General features: G+C 36.4%; 1 long non-coding RNA gene across 1 annotated transcript; it reads right to left on the reverse strand.

Annotated features, from left to right (window-relative positions):
- Positions 1-261: 261 nt before the first annotated feature.
- Positions 262-821, reverse strand: LOC149203002 (uncharacterized). Its single transcript, XR_016253593.1, has 2 exons — positions 663-821; positions 262-493 (listed from the first exon to the last, which is right to left on the reverse strand). It is a non-coding gene; the product is annotated as an uncharacterized LOC149203002 (long non-coding RNA).
- Between the last annotated feature and the right edge of the window lie 13,682 nt (positions 822-14,503).

Below are 14,503 nucleotides of genomic sequence, written 5' to 3' on the forward strand. Positions count from 1 at the left end.
CCAATCCATGAAATAATGATTTTATTAAATGATTTTGATGATGATTTTATTATATGATCCCATTTATGAAATGATGATTTGATGATTTTATTATATGATCCCATCTATGAAATAATGATTGTATTAAATAATTTTGAAGGTTACTTGTGGAGGTTTAAACCCATAAATCCTGTGATCCAATCTATGAAAGGATGATTTTATTAAATGATTTTGATCAATTTTTATTTAGAAATAAATTCGAAGCTACAGAACATCACAGTATATAATGACCTTGATCAAAATTTTATTAAGAAATAGAGTCGAAGCTGCAGCCCACCGCATTACATAAATGATTTTGATCAACATTATTTAAGAAATGGATTCGAGGGTGCACGCCATCGCATTAATGAATTATCCTCAATATGGCGGCGGCGGCGGCGGCCCGTCTCCAAGGGGTGGGCAACAAAATCCGAAACACTCTTGCAGCAGGCAGCAGCAGCACAGCATGTATAGACTGCAATATCATACACTCACATAATACGCATCATGAAAATAAAGTACTGAATTGCTCCATAAAAACCCTTATAACGAATACTAGATCCATTGAGATATGAAAATATCAAAAACATGAATAATCAGTGCAGGGAAAAGGTTGAAGCAAGTGCAGCAGTTGTGATTAATACCATTGTTGAATGCAACCGAAGAAGCCTCCATCTCCGGGAGGTCCAGGGGGAGGACCCCAACCACCAGGGCCTCCGGGTTCCATTTTTCACCAACACCAGATGACAACTATTCTCTTCCAATTTTCACCACACGAAACAAACGTCTCTGGTGAAGAATTAATACTATGTATTCGTGATAGACATAACGAGGCAGCCGTGTATATATAGACTTAGAAATGCATTTCTGGTATTTCCTCATTTGACTATAAATATGTAGCGTTTGAATGTTTGTTACAGCTTGGAATGACGTGCAGTCGATGTAATAATATTATTGAAGAAAAAAGAGATTCATATGAGAGGTGTCAGTAGCCAGGCAATGACTGCACTGCATGCCTAACGTTCCACTCACCTTCCTTTCTCAAGCAAGCAGTGGTTAACTCGGTTAGTGTCATTGATTGTTTGGTCAAATTCCAGACAAACAGATGCCCTATTTGAGCATAATACTCTGTCAACAGTTTTCCCTAATGTGAAGAAACATCTAGTGAATTTCTACACAACATCGGTTCATGTTGGGTATGCTTGAAATGTTTATACTGATTCTTAAAATTACAGTTATTTAAGAATGGAACAATGCGTTAAGGTTATATAAACCAGCAAGTGGAATGGCATATTGATCGATGGACGCAGGGGGAATACTCCCTTGTTGAGATGGAATGCTAATTTTTGCAACTGCTGTCAAATTCCATCTTGGACAACTCAAATGCCTGAGATGATGATTGCATCAGATTTCTTTTTTTGAGAGGACCAAAATCGACCTAAATATCACCTTATTTGGACAAGCGAAAGTTGGTTTTTGAATTTATTTATTCACTCATGTATATTGAGTTAGGTTGGCCCTAAGCACATGTTAAATTAGACAGGTTGGCCTCAACCCCAAATGGACCCTCATGAAAGCCTATAAATAGAAGAGACCTCAAGCTCATTTGGACACATTGATCAAGCCATTTTCTTCTCTCTTATTGTCTTGGTTCACACAGGTCTGTCGGAGGAAAGGTCCGAAATATCAGGGATGAAGCTCGCATTGATCTAGGGTTTTCTGATTCCTTGACGTTGGCACAGAACTGGACATTTTATTCCCTGGACGCTGGCACACAATGGTCAATAAAGCATCCAGAGAGCCTTAGAAGTAATCAATGAATGAATTGAATTTATTTTCAATGAGCAGTGAAGCTCAATAAATAGTACAACTGTATTTACAGACACAACAAGTTTCTACTAAGAAAGTAGAAACAACAAGTTTCTACTAAGAATATAGAAACAACAAGTTTCTAACAAGAAACTGCTAATTACAATCATAGATGAGCAGTAAACACTAAAATAGCATTATTCTAATACCCTCCCTTAATGCTCAATCTATTTACAACACCTATAGACCCTCTGAATTTTACAAACTTATCAGGACCAAGAGGCTTGGTGAAGATGTCTGCTGGCTGCTCCGTTGTGGGAACATATAGCAACTGAATGGATCCATCTTCAACAAGCTAGCGAATGTAGTGACAATGAGTTTCCACATGCTTTGTTCGTTCATGGAAGACTGGATTCTTGGCGAGTTTGAGCACTCCCTGATTATCACAGAACAAGGGAGTAGGACTCGCCTGGGAAACATGCATGTCCGCAAGCATACGTCGGAGCCAAACTGCCTCGCAAGATGCCTTAATTGCTCCCCGATATTCTGCTATTGTCGAGGAGAGAGCCATTACTTGCTGCTTCTTACTAGCCCATGTGATAGCGCTGGATCCCAGACTAAACACATACCTAGCTGTAGATTTACAGTCATCAACTGAACCAGCCCAGTCTGAATCTGTGTAACCACTGAGTGTAGGATCTGAACTCCGAGTGTACAGAAGTCCATAATTAGGAGTGCCACTCACATAACGCAGCACACGCTTCGCTGCTATCCAATGATCAGCCTTAGGAGCTGACATGAAGCGTGAAATGTAGCTCACTGCAAAACTGATATCAGGTCTAGTGGCAGTAAGGTAGATGAGGCTGCCCACTAATTGTCTGAATAAAGTTTCATCCACAAGTGGTGAGGATGACTGAGCTGAAAGTTTGAGCCCTGGTTCCATAGGAGTCGTGGCAGGTTTGCAATCCTACATTCTGAACCTGTCCACAAGATTTCTAGCATACTTGGACTGAGAGAGAAAGATGTTGTGCTTAATCTGCCAGACTTCAACCCCCAAACAGTAATGAAGAAGTCCCAAATCTGTCATATCAAAAGTGCTGCACAAATCCTGTTTGATCGCATGGATCAAATGTGCTAAACTGCCAGTAATGATAAGATCATCCACATAGACAACCACAACCATCACCAATTTGTTTGATATATAAGTTTGAATCAGATGGACTTCGCTGAAAACCATGATCTGTTAGGTACTTATCAATTTTCATGTACCAAGCCCGAGGGGCTTGTTTCAGACCATAGAGTGCTTTGACTAATCTACAAACTTTCTGTTCTTGATCAGCAACCTTGAATCCTGGAGGCTGCGTCATGTAGACTTCTTCCTGTAAGTCACCATTCAGAAAAGCACTCTTTACATCCATTTGATGGACTTTCCAACTGAATTGTGCTGCTAAGGCAAGGACAAGCCGTATGGTACTCATCTTGGCTATAGGAGTAAAGGTCTCCTCATAGTCTATGCCTTCCTTTTGTGAGAATCCTCGAGTAACAAGGCAAGCCTTATGCTTGTCGAGGGTCCCGTCAGCTTTGTATTTTACTTTATATACCCATTTGTAGCTAATGGGCTTCTTCCCTGTAGGAAGATTAGAAATGGTCCAAGTGTGATTCTTCTGAAGACTCTGGAATTCTGCTTCCATAGCCTGTTCCCACTCAGGTATACCCTTAGCCTCTGAATAGGTTTGAGGCTCAAAAACACTGTGTAAGTTAGCCATAAGAGCAAAATTTATTGTAGGCTGGTGTTTGCTCTTATTTCGGGAAGTTCTACCTTCAAGGAGCTCATTATCTCGGAGATCACCAATAGTTTTAGCCTGCCATTTAGGCCGAAGAGTAGAAGAACCAATATCAGGAGTGGATGAAGGAGGCTCAAGAACAACAGGAGCAGCAAGAAGAGGATTATTTTTCGAAGGAAGCTCAGGTAGTGCATCATCAAATACTGATGCTGCATCATCCCTCCCATTAGGTGGACCTAACGGAAGAAGAACACTGTGAGGCTGATCCTCAGAACACTGCTCAGAAGTAGGAGACTGAAAGAATCCTCTGTCTTCATCAAACACTATGTCCCGACTGAAGCTAAGACGACCAGTGTTTATATCTATCAGCCTATAGGCCTTGTGGTGGTCACTGTACCCTGTCATCATGAGTTTCTGGCTTTTGGAATCCAATTTAGAGCGCTTGGCAGCTGGAATCCAAACATATGCAATCGAGCCAAACACTTTGAGGTGACTGATCTGAGGCTTACGACCAGACCAAACCTCTTCTGGAGTCTTCCCCTTAACAACCTGAGTAGGTGATCGGTTAAGAAGATAGACAGCAGTAAACACTGCTTCAGCCCAAAATTTGTTCAGAACACTCCTGTGTTGTAACATGGAATGAGCCATTTCAACAACCGTATGGCTGCGACGTTCGACAACACTATTTTGCTGAGGAGTGTAGGGTGTAGTTAACTGGCGTTTGATGCCATGGGTATCACAGAAGTTGGAGAAAGCAGAAGAACAAAATTCCCCCCCATTATCTGTCCTAAGAGTTATGATATTACATCCAAACTTTTTTTCAACTAAGGACTTCAACTTCTGAAAGATACTAAATACATCAGATTTATTTTTTAGAAAGTACACCCACATCTTTCTACTGAAATCATCTACAATAAGCAAAAAATATTTGCAACCAGTAATAGAAGATGTATTCATAGGACCACAAATATTAGCATGAATTAACTAGAGTACCTTAGATGCGCGCCAAGATTCTCCATCCTTGAATAAAGACCGATGTTGCTTGCCAGCTTGACAAGTGCCACACACTCCCAACTGCTGAGTCTGAATATCAGGTAACCCTGACACAAGTCCTTCTCGAGATAGCTGAGAGAGATACTAAATGTTTAGATGCCCATATCTTTGATGCCACAGAGTGCTGATGGGAGAAACATGTGCTCCTAGAGCCACTTTTGGAGAATCACCAGTGTCAAGAAGCCTGTATAGGCCATGGTCTTCTAGGCCAACAGCAACCGTAAGACGAGTTTCCCTGTCAATAATGGAGCATTTGTGTGCACTGAACACTACATCGAGCTGGGGAGAGTTCCTCATAATCTGGCTGACAGACAACAGATTAATTTCCATACCAGGAACATAGTACACATTCAGGAAGATGAGTGTGCGCCCACCAGACTGGATCTGAACTGTACCTCTGCCAACCACTGTGTACTCCTCACCTCCACCGAATACCACGGAATCACTGAAAGATGAGAAGTCAATAAACCAGTCATGCCTGTGAGAGAAATGACGTGATGCACCAGAGTCAATGTACCAGGCAGAAGACAAGGCATGATCTGAGGACTTCTTAGCCATAAAGGCATAAAAGGTAGATTCCGTCTGCTCGAAATGTTTTGCAACATTTGCTATCTGATGAGACCCTCCCTGTTTCTTCTGTTCAGAAGCAATCCTCTATCGGCAATCTTTCTTCATGTGGCCAAACTTGTGACAGTAATTACACTGCACATTTTTCTTCCTAGCAGGATCAGAAGGCTGAGAAGAACCTTTCTGCTGAAAGGACGGAGAGGACTGATATTTGGCAGCAAAAGCATTTTCTGAGGAGGCTGATGAAGCACCACTACCAAACTGCTGTTTCCAACGATCCTACTGCATGAGTTTGGTGCATAACTCCGGAAACTTCAGATCAACATTAGTGGAGGTAATGTTGAGTGTTTCTATGAAGTGCTCATAAGGTTTCGGTAGACTTTTCAGAGTGATGACTACCATATATTTTTCCTCCATGGTCCGACCAATGGCTTCGAGCTGATCTCGAATGTCTTTAATCTTGTTAAGATGTTCCTGTAAAGACATATGTTCATCCATTATGATGGAGAACAACTGATTCTTTCGAAAGAAATCTCTGCTTTTGTCAGATGTCTCGTGTAGTTCCTTCAAATGTTGACAGATTTCTGCAGCTGTCTTACCAAAAGGAATCTGTGGTAACTGATCATCAGTCACAGAGAGTTTGAGAAGCATAACAGCCGCTCAATTTCGATCATCAAATTTATCTTGATCGGCACTAGTTGTACTAGGATGGAGTTCTTTGCCCAAAACGAGCTAGTCAAGACGCCTATATTAAAAAATGGTCAACATTCTCTGTTTCCAGATGTTATAATTGGTGCCATTAAAGCGTTGACTGCCTTCTAACATCAGATTGGTTAGCGAGGCCATCTGCATGTTTCCCAAGACACAAAAATAATAAAGGAGGGCATGGATTTCAATGCAAATGTTGGCTGATCTGACAGGTTCGATGTCCAGGAAATACCGAATTGACCGCCAGAAAAAAACTGAGATCAACTTCACCGCCTTCGTATACAACCGAAAAGAATGACAAAAGAGGCCTTCAGCAATTCGTTTCAGCCTTTGGTAATGAAGACATCCCCCAGAATTAAATACGCTGGCACAGAACTTTCACAACGGTCATTATACTACCAACCAATCGAGACGTCGGGGACCCGTTTGCATACCAAGCCGTGCCACTGCTACACGCTGTCCAACACCCTGTGCCACTGATACACGCTATCCAACACAGTTTTAGAGAGCTCTAGCAACTGCAGTTGTTGATACCGTCTAACCCGTTGCTCAGCTGAAAGCACTCAAAGCACTTGCCGTGGTAATTCCACAGTGAAGAAGACGAGAGCAGGAAGTCGGGGACAGGAGGTTCAGTTGGGACTCGACCGTAAAAAAAAACTCACGTGTTAAAAAAAAACGAAACCCGCAGATTAAAAGAAATTACCTCTGTTTTCTTGCAATTTGCTTAAGGTTCGACAAAAGCATGGCTAGAATCTGAGTTGTGTTAAAAAAACGATTATCTCCAAGGTACCGCGCGTGAATCCGCACACCCCCGTCGAGCCATTCACGCTTCCACACACCCGGTTGGGCCCGTTATCGACGGTGAACGGCAAGCTCTGCAAATCCCTTTGTCGGACTTCTTCGATATTGACAGTGCAAACAAAGTAACCGGAGGTAGTGAAAAAAAAAAAAAAAAAAACGATTCGGACGTCGCCTTTCAGAGTTCTCTTGAACTGCTCGACGTCGAAGATATCAGCGAATTCACTGTCGTCCTCCCAAACAGCATTGATTTTGCAGAATGGGAATAACCAGAGCCGCCTCCAGAATTCTGGAAATGACAACCGCGTCGGCGAACAGAGATGGAAATCGCGAAAAAAAAATTCCGTTGTGCCACGGATCGACCTGGCTTGGGTCCGACGCCAAGAAAGATCGCACGCCAAAGTATATTCCAGCAATCAAGAAACCCTCGGAGTAGTCAGAACCCACAAGCGCGACGTTCAAAGAAGAATAAAACGTGACGCCCAAAAAAATCTCCAAGAGAGCAATTTCGAAATGAAACACCGAATTTTTCAATCAATGAAAAATTATCTCGAAAAATACCCGAGCTCTGATACCATAATCAATGAATGAATTGAATTTATTTTCAATTAGCAGTGAAGCTCAATAAATAGTACAACTGTATTTACAAAAACAACAAGCTTCTGCTAAGAAAGTAGAAACAACAAGTTTCTACTAAGAATATAGAAACAACAAGTTTCTAACAAGAAACTGCTAATTACAATCATAGATGAGTAGTAAACACTAAAATAGCATTATTCTAATAAGAAGTTGGCACAAAAGCCTATGGGAGTGTCCAGGGTTTCAGAGGCAGATCTAGAGGTATTTGTCCCTGGAGGAACTCTTGCAAAGAGTGGTCTTGATAGTGTTCATGCTATTCCGGACGCACACACAGTAACTGGAAGAGAGCTTCTAGGGAGTTTGGAGCAGATATGGTGAGTTGGACCCTAGACGCGTGCATAAAATGGTCTATGGAGCGTCTAGGCTACCATAGACACTGGCATATAGTTTAGAGAGAGCGTCAAGGACTCAAAGATGATATTTCAGTATTATGAAGATTCCGCTCAGTGACAACAATTTTCAGTAGTATCCAGTGGTTGACCACAATCAGTGACAACACATTACAACCATCACAATAATGGTTTTGATTATAAGCATGATTAGATCTATTTCGTGGATATCATAATTGTTTTGTTGCATAGATAAAGTTATGGATCATTGTACTCACTTTTGCTGAATCATTTGATGACGATCTAAGAAGAAGAAGATTTGTAAGGGTTTTCCCCATAGTGGGTTTTTCCCTAGTCTCAAACTAATCCTGGCGTCCCTATGTGTGTGCATGCTTTTCTTCCTTTATGTTCAAGTGCATTGATGATGGTGATGATGTTGTTATTTTTATATAATTGCATATGTTGATGAATAATGGTGTAGATCTTAATAATGCAATGGTGATATGGGGTGAACTTAATGTATTAATGAATAAATGCAATTATCAAGGCAAAGAACAATGTAGCCCTATGAAAAGTCGACACTTGGAGCCCTAGAATGCTCTTTGGTTGGATTCTTCATCTGTCATCTCTCACTAAATTTGCATTGCAACCTATCTAAGTTATTAATCAACTTGAGTTGTGAGCCCTAAATGAGTATACCCAATTGGACACTAAGCATCCTAAAGTGGGGGGTTAAGATGCATCTATCCTGATTTCTTTATTTTTCTTCAACTAAACTTTACCTCTAACCCATTGGAAAATTTGAACGGACATATCCAATTTAACATTTACAATGCATCCATGTTGGTTTATTTTTTTCAATTCTTAAACTTCTAGTGTAACCATTTTGAAAACTAAAATAGATTACCCACTCATTTAATACTAAGTAGCACCATTGGTCAATCAAAGTTGTGTGCCCTTTGTATTCTCTCTCCTTTTGTATATTCCTATTGTCATTATTGCCTTCTCCAAAAGAGAAAACATGTTCTTATTGAACACTTGAATTTATCTTTAAAGTTCATTGTATTTAATAGATGTTTTCGTCAACCTGTAGAACATATTAATCCACTCTCTTCAAACCGAACCACAATTCTTCGAAAGGGAAGCATATTCTAATAGGAAGAATTTTGGTGGATTTTGATTAAACTACATTTAATAAGCTTTCAAAAAGATCGAAATCAACTCCTTTAGTTACTTTTCCATTGTACGATTTCTCATTGGAACCTAGATACTCTAGAGAATTTTGGCCCTAGTTAGTGAAAAGAATCCCTGAAGTAATCTTACGTCCATGCCAACTATCAATACTAAGTCATGCAATTGGTAATACTCGTTAGCTTAATTATAAGTAGTCCTTATTTTTGTAATGTTCACCTTCTTCTTAGCACTGGGCAAGACAAGAGATAATTATTATTAGTGAGAGTAGGGTTGATCATCTTCTTATAATATCTTACCTTCTTTTCCCCTCTAACTCCTTATCATCCCACAATTTTGCCTTAAATTTGGAAGTAATAGTATTTTTAATATTATCTTTATTTTCCAAGATGATCTCCTCCTTTAACCCCAATAGTCCAGCCAAAATTGGGCATCCTTGTGCCAACCAACTTGAGATGGAGGTGGGGTTTTGGCTAAAGTTAGAAGCAATTTTGGGGACCTCTCAGTTTCCATGTTCTAAAGCCTTTTATTATATCAATGGTTTGAGGTGCAAATATTTCTTCAAGTTTTACACTCAAAGGGTTTACATACATTTGGTAGATCCAGGACCTATGCTAGTTTTGAATTTATTGATGAAAATATTTTTTTAATTTTTTTAAAATGTAAAGCCACATGATAACATCTCTCTCATAGTCAGTGCAATAAAACTTATTTACAAGTTAAGAATCTTCATGATAAAATATGAGTGAATCTCCATGTTTAAAAATCTTACATATTATTTATCATATGAGATAATTATTTTGATACCTATCAACATTTATCAACCACTACTAATTTTAAGAATAATATTAAAATACAATTTACTATAGAATCTCTCTGCAAAGAGAACAATTAATTTATTTAATTGTATAAGAAATTTATATAACTTGACTTGGCTCACATTATTTAATTGTACAAGAAATTTACTTTATGGAATAATAATAAACATTTCATTCATACCCAACATGAATAAATATAGTGGATAAATTAGAGAGATGTTTCTGTGAAAGCTCTTGACAGATTTAAAATCAAATGGGCATCCATTTGTATGGAATTCCACCAAACAATGAATGAAACTAAACAATTTAACAAAGCTTGCTTGAGAAAGGAAGGTGGGTGGAACCGTCAAGGAGGCAGACAGTGCAAGTCATTGCGTGGCTAATAACACCTCCCATATGAATCTCTTTTATCTTTTATAACATTATTACTGCGACTGCACCGTGCAATGGGAGGGTTGATTGTGCACTGTGGCGAGAGTCGATGGTCAACCGGTGGAGTAACGAAGTGTGAGAGTGACTTCTTTTGTTCCGCCAAGTTCTAGGGTTACCTTTTGTTTTTTAATTATAAACGCTGAAAACAAACCCCGAACCACAAAAAAGCCAAGGAAAAAACGAACTTCATTGAATATTGAGCGAATTTCTTTATTTTGTTAGCGTTTGTATTGGGTTTGGGTTCGACACAGGTTCGAGTTCGGCATAAAATTTAGCGAACAAAATCGAATATATTTTAATCGCGTTGAAGTTTGACGAATTTTGAATCTGAGGGATTGTATTCGCGGAACCCGGTGACTTAGTTTCTTAGAGCATTTAAGTGAAATTAGATATTGGTCTATCTCAAAACACTCTAGGATGAAAGAATTTGTCAAATGTGAGATACTAGGAGAGTTGAAGATGAAAAACACTTTTTCTCAGATTGCTCGACTCTTACTCATGTTGATTCCTATTTCCAAAACATCGGCCACACTACCAACCTTCTTGACCTATTCAGTGAGCGAAACTATAGTGACCTAGGGACGCTTTTTTCCCTCCTCTTTGATCATAGAAATAAAACATTAAAAAATCTCAATTAATCTCTTCCTTTCTTAATATCCAATAGACCTCATTGGTCTCAATAGGCATTAATCATCATCACACACACATATATTATTTTTGAACGCATAAATGGATACAATGTCCTATGTTTCAAGGTTGTAAGACCCTTGGTCTTAACAACTAATAAAAATGACAAAATTGAGTATTGTGGGCATAGATATTATAATTAAAATTTTGGGTGTAGAAAAATGTTTGAAATACGTATCCTTAGTTATGATTGAAAGAAGGGAACCAAGGATCCACCACATAACGATTGAAGCACAATCATGGAGAAGGAATAGAGAAGAATTAAAACTTAGTTACGCCACCCAGTGTCTAAAGAAGTGGATGCAATTGTTATCAAATAATAATGGTTACTTTGTTCATAATCTCTCTCTCTCTCTCTATATATATAAATAAATAAATAAAGAGGTGATCAACCCCAATCTTGAAAACTGGATTTATTTATTTGTCTTCACTAATATTACAAAGAAATGGAACATAAAAACTAATCCTCATAAACTTCATAGTGAAACTCGGCATTGGTTTATTCCTAAAATGCCATGGGAAGAAAGCATCTTTCACGTGTGAGTACTAAGAGGGTTGAAGATGAAAATAACTTTCTCTTAGATTGCTTAGCTTATAGTCAAAGACATTCTAATTTTCAAAATATTTATCAAAAAACTATAGAGATCTAGGAACAATTCTCTCTCACCTCTCTTCGAGCATAAAAATAATATGTGGTTCATCATCATCATATATTAGAGAAATCAAATTTATTAAGTATTAATTTTGTTATTTAATTTAATTTTATGTATAATTAATTCTTCACTATGGTTAGAGAGATATATAAAGTAGATTTATCATGGTTGAACATTTAAATTGTTATTTAATATTTATTTATTTATTTTTTTTATTTTGTGATATACTTTTGTGAACATATTTTTTATATTAAATTTGGAAATATTTAATTACTAGTTTAGAAATTTATTTTAATAATATTACATTTTCTAATTTAATATAAAATCTTAAAACTTGTTATTAATTAATAAATGACTTATCTTAACTATTCTATGTTTTTATTGAGTATTTAATTTAAAAATTTTATATAAATTTTTAGAAATCTTAAATTTGAATGGTTTGTTTTACACAATCAAGTGTCTCAAGGATTTTGAGGATGCTGAATATGTTACACTTTAGAAAAACACAATCCCATTTTAGATATGGTTTAAGTTTAATGTGCCTAAGTTAATGTACGGCCTAACTGTAATGTGCCTAAGTCTAACGTACAGGACGGAGTCTCTCTCTGAATTAAGTGGGCTCATCTCACATGCTCAATTAAATATAACATTAATCAATAGTACATATTATAGATTGCCACATCATTAACATCTATATTATTAGATGCACTATTACAACTCATTTTCATTAGTATGCGCGTAATCTTCTAAATACAAAAGTGAAAGATGTAACTCATACACAATAATCCCTGAACTTCAAATACAATACATAATATAAGTGTGAGTATAAACTTATGCATTATGAAAAATGCACCAAATACAATACATAACATAAGTGTGAGTATAAACTTATGCATTATGAAAAATGCAACAAATCTAATATAAATTTATGTATGGAAAATCCAAACCCAATTGTTGACTCTAGATTCAATTACAAGGGAGACACCTAACATTTACATTTATTAAACATAATTTTGAAGTACAACTCATATGAAAAGATTATCGAATTTTTAAGGTGCAAGGGATATATAGTTTATAAGGGCGTAGTGATTATAGTATGAGTAGATAGTGATTGCAATTAGTTAAGGATATGTGAGTTTAAAGGGGCATGGGATAGAAATATGATAGTTTGCAATTAATAGGGCTATAATGGTTTGGGTTGCTATTAAAGTTATTCCAAAATTCAACAAAGTTGTTATTTCAAAATTAATTTTTTTTAATATATAAATTAATTTAATGATTTTTGAAAATTTCAAAATATATTAATTATGTAATTTTAATAATTAATATCTATATTTTAGATTTTTTTAACTAGTGATTAAAAAAGATGAAAAATGAAATCTTAGGCATAATATATGTATAATTAACTAAATAGTGCATATTAGGATAGTTGAAGATGAATTTAATATTTTTATTACTAGTGGTTATCAAATAATTGTATTTGGATTGTATTAATTTATTACTAGTCCTTATCAAATAATTGTAATTAGTTTGTCTCTGGATTGTTAATACTTTAGTATTGATCAATACAAATTATAATATTTAGCTTTGAAAAATAAATATTTATTTTCACTATTATTAAAACAAATTTTTTTTGTAAATATATGGTTATATCATGAATTAAACGTTTTATTGTAATCTTTACATAATACAATACTAAGTAGATAATTTAGCTTCCCAATAATTTTTGCAATAATTTTTAAAAACATCTATAATTAATACCAACTATTAAACAATGATTTCAAAATCTAACATTAAATATGTATTTTTAAGCTTATTTTTCAAAATATATTAAAAATACACTTATTTCTGCTAGCCTCATCACCCACCATTCTATCATCAACTGTCGGACTGTCGTCATCATATTTTTTCTCCATTTGATATAATCTTAACCTATTTAAAATAGGACAATGTCATCAATCATGAATTCCTTGTTATTAATGGTGATTTTAGATGGAGGTGGGTAGTATTCTCTAAACGTGTTATGTATTGGAATTTTTGGGATGAAATTTTTATTTGGTCAAATCTTAATTTTTGATTACATATATGGATTCAACACCCTAAAAAACCATGAGGCAGTTGGATTGTAGAGAGTTTATAACTCAAACTTGTGATTCCAAGAAATACTTATTTGATTCTAGCAAATTAGACCGGAAAATCTGTTGGAAAACCCTCCAAAACATAAAATAGATAGATTACAATGCAAAATTCTTTTGCTCCACAGTTAAGTGTTCCATGATTTATTTAATTACTACATGGATTCCACATTAGTAATGAAAATCAAATCTTGTCAACAAGGTGGGTACAAACATTATTCAAAATATTATCCACTATTACATGTCATCTCATCTCAGCTTGACTAGATCAGAATGATAGTGCATACATATTCCCACACTGAGTTGACATGGTTATTCAATTACATTTCTATCCTGACTAGATCATAATGGTAGTGCATCCATATTCCTACACTAAGTTGACACGGTTATCCATTTACCTGCCCGAGTTGACATGTTGATGAAGGAGCATTAGAGCTTCCAAGTCATCAAGTTTTTTTGAGACAAAGCAGATTTCAACATGGAAAAGGAATTTTGTTTCCTTATTGTAAATCATTTTAGTTTCTAAAACAATTATGGATAGAGTTACAATAGAGTAGATAAGATTCAAGGGTGAGAATCTTCCTTTTGAGGCATGAGAGATTTAGCGAATAAATTATGGTAGATTTAGGAAAAAAATCTTGGAGTGATTTTAGGCTTTCATAATTTTTTTTTTCTTCTCAAACAAATGTTAGTTATTATTGTAAGCCTATGGGCATGAGGAGGATGGCCAATTGAATATAGAATCAGGTCAAGAGAGAAATGTATGATCATGAGTTTATGCATGTATAGTTTTCCTTTGTTTAATGGAAATGTAGATTCACCAAAGCCTCTGTATTCAGAAGTTAAACTTTGAAGGAAATTCAATTTTTCCTGCATCAAGTG

The sequence above is a fragment of the Pinus tabuliformis genome, chromosome 2_1 (genome assembly GCF_031772625.1).
Source record: "Pinus tabuliformis cultivar Carrire ecotype Pingquan chromosome 2_1, CPIR1, whole genome shotgun sequence".
Lineage (NCBI taxonomy): Eukaryota > Viridiplantae > Streptophyta > Pinopsida > Pinales > Pinaceae > Pinus > Pinus tabuliformis.